Below are 9,686 nucleotides of genomic sequence, written 5' to 3'. Positions count from 1 at the left end.
ATCAAGAGGGTCTTTAGTTCTTCTTCGCTTTCTGTCAAAAGTGTGGTGTTATCTGCATATCTGAGGGTATTACTTACACCCTTCTCCCCCCGCCCCAAACCACTCTTTTAAAACACGTATGCATTCTCCCTGGGCATCCAGGTTTCCTCTTCATTTGTCTGTTCTGGCCTCTCCTTTATGCTGGAAACTCTCCAGGTGGAGACCCTGTAGCTGCTGCCTCCCATTTGAAAAGTAAAGAACCCATTAGGAGATTGATATTGAATAGAGGATTGGAGGCAGTGTGTGTGTGTGTATTTGTAGAGAGACAGTGTATGTGGGGTGTGTGAGATTAGAGCTGCTGACTGCTGTGGATTTCCAGTACAGCAACTGGGTGCTGAGCTGACCTTTTGCTGGTGAATTCCCGAATCTCAAGTGTCAGTACTTGCATGTCTCTTTTCTGAGGCCATTTAATTTCTCCAGAGAAGACTCTTCCATCCCACCTAGGAGGTGTGAGCCTGTCTATCTTCTAGAAACTGGAGTGGAGGCTGGGAGCTCTTTGGCCGGCGTATTGATTTCCACCGGCCTCTCTGGTTTTCAGCCCACGCCCTCTGCTGGACTCACTGTCCCCTTTCCTGGGGGCTGAGGCCCCTGGGATGGGATGGGGGAGCGGGCGGTGTCCTGCGGGTCTCTGGCCTCACATGCTCACTGTCCGCCCGTGCTCCCCGCTTAGCCTGTGTGGTGCCCGGAGCTCTGCACACACTTCCCAGCCGCTCGAAACTGACCAACTCCTCTCCTCTTCGCTCCTCTCCTCTCTTCCTTCTTGTCCTTTGCCTTTGTGTTATTTACCATTTATATCTATTTTGTATCTTTTTAAAAGTCCTTTACTTCCTTTACTTTTAGTTTCGAGAGGAAGCCCAAATAAATGTAGGTGATCAATCACCATGTTTAAATTTCTGTTTTTTTTTAAACAAAACTTTCTCAAATTATAAAAACAATTTGTGTTCCTTTAAAGGACTAGAAGGAGGGGGAAAAAATAAGCCATTCACAGATGACAAATACTTTTCATAAGGCATATTTTCTTTTACTTATTATTCTTCAAATGACTTTGCATATTTCAAATCAGACATTAAAGAAAACTTTATGTTCTGCTTTTTTCCACTTACAGTATCATAATACGAGCATCTCTCATGTTATGAAACTTTGGAAATGTTTGTAATGGCTATGACAATAATGATTCTGTGTTGTACTAAATTTTGCTTAATTATGCTATTTAACTGGTGGGCTGTTTTCAATGATAAGTTTTATACAAGGTTAAAGATGTTTGTGCAAAAAGTTTATTTTAACCTTTTTAATGAGGGAGATCTTTTAAAAAATGGGAGAGGTTTTTGCCATAAACTAATGTAGTAGGTTGAATGGTAGTCCCCCAAAAGATATGTCAGATACTAATCCCTGGGACTTGCACACGCTCACATGTGCTCAGTCGCTCACTAGTGTCTGACTCTAGGGACCCCGTGGACTGTAGCCCGCCAGGCTCCTCTCTCCATGGGATTCTCTAGGCAAGAATACTGGAGTGGGTTGCCATTTCCTTCTCCAGAGGATCTTCCTGGCCAGGGATCAAACCTGCATCTCCTGTGTCTCCTTCATTGGCAGGCGGATTTTTTGCCACTCTGCCATGGGGGAAAGTGACTTAATTGGAAAAAGAGACTTTGCAGAAATGAGGCAGGGAGATGATCCTGGAATATCTGGGAGAGTCTAAACCCAGTGACAAATGTCCTTATATGAGACGGAAAAGGCAACACAGACACAGAGGAGAAGGTGACATGACAATAGAGGCAGAGATTGGGGTGATGCAGCCAGAAGCCAAGGAACCCAGAAAACACCAGAAGCTGGAGAAGCAAAGAACGGATCTTCCCTGAGAGTCCTCAGAGGCAACCTGGCCCTGCCGACACCTGCTTTTAGACTTCAGCCTCCAGAGCTGGGAGGAAATAGACTTCTGTTGTTTTCAGCCATCAAGGCTGTGTTGCGTTGTCATGGTGACCCCAGGAAACCATTACAGGTAGATTCTAAGAAGTGCTCTTGGTCAGAGATACTAAATATTTGTAGTTCGTCAAATTAAGTCCAAAAAGCAGTTTATATACCTACTACCAGTCTAACACACCCATTTTTAGCGTTTCTTTTTTTTTTTTAATCCTTTTTATTTTGTATAGGGGTAGGAGCGCCGAAGAATTAATGCTTTTGAATTGTGGTGTTGAAGAAGACGCTTGAGAGTCCCTTGGACTGCAAGGAGATCCAACCAGTCCATTCTGAAGGAGACCGGCCCTCGGATTTCTTTGGAAGGAATGATGCTAAAGCTGAAACTCCAATACTTTGGCCACCTCGTGTGAAGAGTTGACTTATTGGAAAAGACCCTGATGCTGGGAGGGATTGGGGGCAAGAGGAGAAGGGGATGACCGAGGATGAGATGGCTGGATGGCATCACCGACTCGATGGACGTGAGTCTGAGTGAACTCCGGGAGTTGGTGATGGACAGGAAGGCCTGGTGTGCTGCGATTCATGGGGTTGCAAAGAGTCGGACACGACTGAGTGACTGAACTGAACTGAACTGAGACTTGCTTAATGGGCTTCCCAGGTGGCGCTCATGGTGAAGAATGTGGCTGCCAGTGCAGGAGACACAAGGGACAAGGGTTCCATCCCTGGGACAGGAAGATCTCCTGGAGTAGGAAATGGCACCTCACTCCAGTCCTCTTGCCTGGAAAATCCCATGGGCAGTGGAACCTGGCGGGCTACAACCCAAGGAGCTGCAGAGTCGGACACTACTGAGCATCTGAACATGTAGCTGCTTAACACCTGTGATAGATGTGATAGTTTCAGACGACCAGTGAAGGGACTTAGTCATATATATATTAATATGTGGATCCATTCTCCCCCAAAACTCCCCTCCCATGCAGGCTGCCGCAGAACACTGAACAGAATTCCGTGTGCTCTGCAGTAGGTCCTTGTTGATTATTCATGATATCTTTGCAGTTTCTTTCACGTTGTGGCACTGAATCAGCCTTCACCGAGGGCTCCCTCCATCGCAGCATGGGGCACGTCATGAGGGCCAATATCTCTGCCTTGTTCCCTGCTGTGTCTCCAGTGCTTAGACTCCCACCCGGCAAACCACAGAGGCTTACTGCTTGGATGGATGGTGACAGGGGTACAGGTCTGACTACAATGCGACTCCTGTGGGCCTGATGAGCGTCCTGGTTGAGCACCAGGACACTCTACGGGGAGAGTGGAATCTGCCTGGGGGCCAGGGAGGTGCAGAGCAGGGCATCTCCTGGGTCATTAGGAGGCAGTGCCTGTGCTGGGTCTGGGATGACAATGATCTTGGTGGCCGCCAGCCAGCGCCAACCAGCCCTTCTCGCTAGGTCATCTTTGCTGCACCCAAGTCCCATCGAGGCCAGCTCCTGGTGCGCAAGTGATGGAGGTGGCCCGTCTGAATGGCCGGGGGCCCTGTGGGGCCCTGGGTTGTGCTCAACAGTCAGGGTGCAGCAAGAGCTGTACTTTGGCTTTGAGTGTGTGGCAGGCCCTGATGCGTTGCACTGCACCTGTGTGTACACATACACACACGTGCACACATACTCAAGTGTGTGCATGCATAGGTGATATTCCTTCTGGCCAGAGGCTCTACTGAGCTGCAGGCAGCCCCCGCTTAGACCCTGCTTCCAGGACTCCTACTCTTGGCCCTCTCTGACTTTCTCTAGGAGCTCCCTTCCCGCAGGACATTGAGCCAGTGGGGCCGAGGGGCTGTGCACACCCGAAGCGCCTTCTTTCTTCCTCCCTGAGACCATCCCATGGGTAACCGGGACCCAGTGCCCAGGGTCTTCTGTGAGCCTCTAGCCCAGTCTGTGCCCCCCCACCCCATGGGGCGAGGACAGCACCATCACAACAGTGGATGGATGGAGGATGGACCCCTGCCCAAAGGATGCAGGAGCAGCCGTGGACAGACACTGAACTCGGCGCTCTGTACCCACACTCAGCGCCCTGGGTGCTGGGTGGGGAAGGGGAGTCTCAGGAGCTGGTCTGTACTCCGTGCCCCTGCTCCTCCCAGTGGCCCTCGCTGCCCCCTGCATATCAGCGTTTAGCAGGCCGCTGGGGGCTGCAGATTCAGGCGACAGCTTCCTGCCAGGCAGGCTTGTCTGTGACTCACACAGGATCTCCTAGATAGTCTGGTCGGGCTCTGTGTGGTCAGGATCATCACTAACAACCCAAGCTTCTCAGGCCCCACCAGGGCTGCCCCTGGCCCTGGGTACCCTAGATCAGTTTGACCCCTGGGTGCTGGGGACTGAGTAGCTGGGTAGTAAGCACCTCCTCCACTGGCCTCCAATAAAGACCCTAGACACCGCGTCCCAAGTTAGCATCCCCGGTGGGCATCACTTGGCACATGTCACGTCGGTGTGGGAGAATGAACTGCTGTCCGAGAGGGTCCACTAGGGAGGGGCAGCTGGGAATCCATCTCTCCCGGACTCTGCCCTGTGCACCTTTTATCTTCACTGTAATAAAAGTCTGTACCCTTTCACTGTGATAAACCATCGAAGAGGTCTTCCAAGTCCTGTGATTCCTTCTGTGGGTCTTGGGGATGCCCTGGCACAGGGCCAGCATCTCCAGGTGGCCGGGCCTGGAGGCCCTATTCTTCCCTGTGTCCACCTCTCATTCACTTCTTACAAACCCATCATTGCCAGGCTGACCTCATGGCCCCTGGCCCTGCGGCCATGACGCCCTCTAGCACAGCTGGCTCCAGACTAAACATTACGCAAGGATTGTTTTAATGACTCAAGAGAGCCTACGTGGGTAGAGAAACTGGCCCACAGGCTACGGTTCATGCACCTGGACTTGTTCTCTGCAGAGCCTGTCTTTCTAGCTTAGATCCCTTATCGTCCCCACTCCCCAAAAGCCCACTCCCGTGTCCCTGCACTTTTCAAGGTCTGAGCCAAGACCGAAGCAGTGCTAAGCCCCCTTTTCCCCCACCTGGAGCCAGTCTCCGAACTGGGGTTTCGTGCCCTGCTTCTAGCCTCCTTCTGGGGCCAGTGTCCCCGGAAAGGACCTCTGACGTCTGTGCCAGGAGGCACACAATTGTGAGGCACACATAGTGAGGGCACTGCCAAGGGGCGGGGGCGGGGCATTGCTTTGTAGAATGACTTCCGGTGAGCTGCTCCTCTTCCACGCATTCCGATGTCACTTGCATTTTCATCTGTTCCTTTGATCAACTGTATGTTTACTGAGGTTAACAAAGTTGATCAACAGAGGAAGGCGGTGGAGGGGGGGAGGGTAGTGATGTATCAGGAGTTTGGGATTAGTGTAAAAATGGCTTCCCAGATGGTGCTAGTGGTAAAGAACCTGCCTGTCAATGCAGGAGACGTGAGATCTGATCCCTAGGTTGGGAAGATTCCCCTGGAGGAAGGCATGGAAACCCTCTCCAGTATTCTTGCCTGGAGAATCCCATGGACAGAGGAGCCTGGCAGGCTGCAGTCCGTGAGGTCGCAAAGAGTTGGACACAACTGAAGTGACTTGGTACGCACATGCATATACATAAAATAGATAACCAACAAGGATTCACTGTATAGAACAGGAAGCTCTACTCAGTATTTTTTATTAAAATATAAGGGAAAAGAATCTGAAAAACATATATGTATATGTATAATTGAATCACTGTTATACACCTGAAATGAGCACAGCATTGTAAATCCTCTATACATCAATAAAAAATACATGAAAAAAAAACTTGTATGAGTGTAGATGTTACAGTCAGATATATTTAATGCACTATCTTAAATATGCTTTAACATTAATTTTATTTATTTATTTTTAACCTGAATTTTAAATTGTGCCAGTGAGAACACTGAGGCACAGAGGAGTTGAGTGACTCGGCCAGGGTCACACAGTTAAAAGAAGTGAAAGACTTGGAATCCAAGCCCAGGATTCTATTAATTTAGTGATGCACATGGATTATGTGCATGCGTTTTCAGTCGCTTCAGTTGTGTCTGACTCTGCGAATACGGGAGCAAGTTGCCATGCCCTTCTCCAGGGGATCTTTCCGACCCAGGGATCGAACCTGCATCCCCTGCACTGCACACAGATTCTTTACCCACTGAGCCACCTGGGAAGCCCACATACATATTATAACATATGTATTTAGGAGTACTGCTTTCTTCCCAGTTTATGAAACAACTATTAAAATGCTCTATCAGCAGTTTCAACACCAATATCTCTTGTCATGTCTAGAGATCTTGAGGTCTGTAACAAGTTTTCCAGAGCAGGGTTTCCCAAACTTTACTGCGAATACAAACCATCAAGGGATCCTGTTAAAACACAGATTCAAATTCCACATTCTAACAAGCTCTGGGCCTGGGGAGAAGATGCTGGTGGGAAGGCCATAGAATGAGAAAGTCCTAGGAGCCCACGTCTTTGATTTTTATTTAAGTTGTCTGAAATGGCGCAGTTTGAATCCATGCATGACCCGTTCTGTGGAAATTTTACCTTAAGCATACAGGACACTTGATATTCCTCTCCTCCCTGTAGGTGTTTAACCATGGTCTCTATGATGTAATTACCTTGTTGTTGTTCAGTCACTCAGTCGTGTCAGACTCTGCAGCCCCATGGATTGCAGCATGCCAGGCTTCCCTGTCCTTCACCATTTCCCAGAATTTGCTCAAACTGATGTAATTACCTACTGGTTTGCTTTTTTTTTCTACTGGTTTGATTTTTAAGGGCTCCTCTGGTGGCTTACTCCTTGGAAGGAAAGTTATGACCAACCTAGATAGCATATTCAAAAGCAGAGACATTACTTTCCAACAAAGGTCCGTCTAGTCAAGGCTATGGTTTTTCCAGTGGTCATGTATGGATGTGAGAGTTGGATTGTGAAGAAAGCTGAGCACCAAAGAATTGATGCTTTTGAACTGTGGTGTTGGAGAAGACTCTTGAGAGTCCCTTGGACTGCAAGGAGATCCAACCAGTCCATTCTAAAGGAGATCAGTCCACTGGAAGGACTGATGCTGAAGCTGAAACTCCAATACTTTGGCCACCTCATACAGAGTTGACTCATTGGAAAAGACCCTGATGCTGGGAGGGATTTGGGGCAGGAGGAGAAGGGGACGACAGAGGATGAGATGGCTGGATGGCATCACCGACTCGATGGACATGAGTTTGGGTGAACTCTGGGAGTTGGTGATGGACATGCTGCGATTCATGGGGTCGCAAATAGTTGGACACGACTGAGCGACTGAACTGAACTGAACTGAACTGGTTGCTCAGATGGTAAAGAACCTGCCTGCAATGTGGAAGACCCAGCTTCAGTCCTTGGGTTGGGAAGATCCTCTGGAGAAGGGAATGGCTACCCACTCCAGTATTCTTGCCTGGAGAATTCCATGGACAGAGGAGCCTGGAGGGCTGTAGTCCATGGGGTTGCAAAGAGTCAGGCACAACTAACATTTTCACTTTCACTTTGCTTTTTAAAGTGATGCTGAAAGATTTGTTTATAATGACATTCAGCATTCCAGCTGGGACTGTAGATTGCATCTGGTTTAAGTGCTTTGGCCAAGATAGCTCCCAGGAGGTCATTTCAGGCTGTTGTGGCTTCCCCAGATAGAACATAGTGATTTAAACCCAAGTAATGGAAAGAGTTTCATTGAGTTAGACAAGGCTGTGGTCCTAGTGTGATTAGATTGATTAGTTTTCTGTGAGTATGGTTTCAGTGTGTCTGCCCTCTGATGCCCTCTTGCAACACCTACCGTCTTACTTGGGTTTCTCTTACTTTGGACGTGGGGTATCTCTTCACGGCTGCTCCAGCAAAGCGCAGCTACTGCTCCTTACCTTGGACGAGGGGTATCTCCTCACCACTGCTCCTTCTGACCTTGAACGTGGAATAGTTCCTTTAGGCCTGAAAGAGGAGAGTGAAAAAGTTGGCTTAAAACTCAACATTCAGAAAACAAAGATCATGGCATTTGGTCCCATCACTTCATGGGAAATAGATGGGGAAACAGTGGAAACAGTGTCAGACTTTATGTTTTTGAGCTCCAAAATCACTGCAGATGGTGACTGCAGCCATGAAATTAAGACGCTTACTCCTTGGAAGGAAAGTTATGACCAACCTAGACAGCATATTCAAAAGCAGAGACATTACTTTGCCAACAAAGGTCCATCTAGTTAAGGCTATGGTTTTTCCAGTGGTCATGTATGGATGTGAGAGTTGGACTGTGAAGAAGGCTGAGCGCCAAAGAATTGATGCTTTTGAACTGTGGTGTTGGAGAAGACTCTTGAGAATCCCTTGGACTGCAAGGAGATCCAACCAGTCCATTCTAAAGGAGATCAGCCCTGGGATTTCTTTGGAAGGAATGACGCTAAAGCTGAAACTCCAGTACTTTGGCCACCTCATGCAAAGAGTTGACTCATTGGAAAAGACTCTGATGCTGGGAGGGATTGGGGGCAGGAGGAGAAGGGGACGACAGAGGATGAGATGGCTGGATGGCATCACTGACTCGATGGACGTGAGTTTGAGTGAGCTCTGGGAGTTGGTGATGGACAGGGAGGCCTGGTGTGCTGCGATTCATGGGGTCGCAAAGAGTCGGACACGACTGAGCGACTGAACTGAACTGAACTGAATGGAAAGAGTGGGCTTCCCCAGTGGCTCAATGGTAAAGAATCCGCCTGCACTGCAGGAGACATGGGTTCGATCCCTGGATCAGAAATATCCCCTGGAGGAGGAAATGGCAACCATTCCAGTATTCTTGCCTGGAGAATCCCATGGACAGAGGAGCCTGATAGGCTACAGTCTGTGGGAACACAAAAGAGACGGACACGACTTAGCAACTAGACAGCAAGCGACATAATAAGTGAAAAGAGTGTCTTTCTCCCTTTGTCTTATTCAGGACGCTTGTCAACACCTAGAATGAGCTTGCATCTGTAGGTGCACAGGCATGTGTGTATATGTCTGTGTGTGCATAGGACTCTGTGAACCTACATGTATGTGTGTGTGTGTCTGTGAGTGTGACGGTAGGCTGCTGCTGCTGCTGCTGCTAAGTCACTTCAGTCGTGTCCGACTCTGTGCGACCCCATAGACGGCAGCCCACCAGGCTCCCCCGTCCCTGGGATTCTCCAGGCAAGAACACTGGAGTGGGTTGCCACCTCCTTCTCCAATGCATGAAAGTGAAAAGTGAAACTGAAGTCGTTCAGTCGTGCCCGACTCCTAGCGACCCCATGGACTGCAGCCTACCAGGCTTCTCCGTCCATGGGATTTTCCAGGCAAGAGTACTGGAGTGGGGTGCCCCCTTGCCAAATGAAGCCTCTGTTCATCTTATTTTATTAGGTGCTTAATACATATTTTAAGCTTTAAGTACTAAGTAGGTAAAACCCCTGCATAATCTCACATTTAACTCCAAACACTAAAATACTAGGATTATATGTGTCTTTGAGATGCTATTTTCTGAACGTTTTTTGTTGTCACGGGTAGGTCACACTATGGATATCCAGCAGATGGCGCTGTTTCCCCAGGACGGAGGCCCTCCACGCACGGTGGCCTCTGCCTGGCTCCCTTCCTATTACAGGACTTGGGCTTAGCCACGCTGAGACATACTCTGATCTTCCCTGAATAATCCTCCATGAAAAAATTAAATTAGGCAGACTTATATATGTCCCCAGGTAGAGCCCTGTTTCCCCCACGTTTCCTCCCA

Source organism: Bos grunniens, chromosome 21 (assembly GCF_055505025.1).
Source record: "Bos grunniens cultivar Pamir isolate PY7600 chromosome 21, Bosgru_T2T1.0, whole genome shotgun sequence".
Taxonomy (NCBI): domain Eukaryota; kingdom Metazoa; phylum Chordata; class Mammalia; order Artiodactyla; family Bovidae; genus Bos; species Bos grunniens.
The sequence above is the reverse complement of the archived record's forward strand: the minus strand, read 5'-3'. Positions refer to the sequence as shown.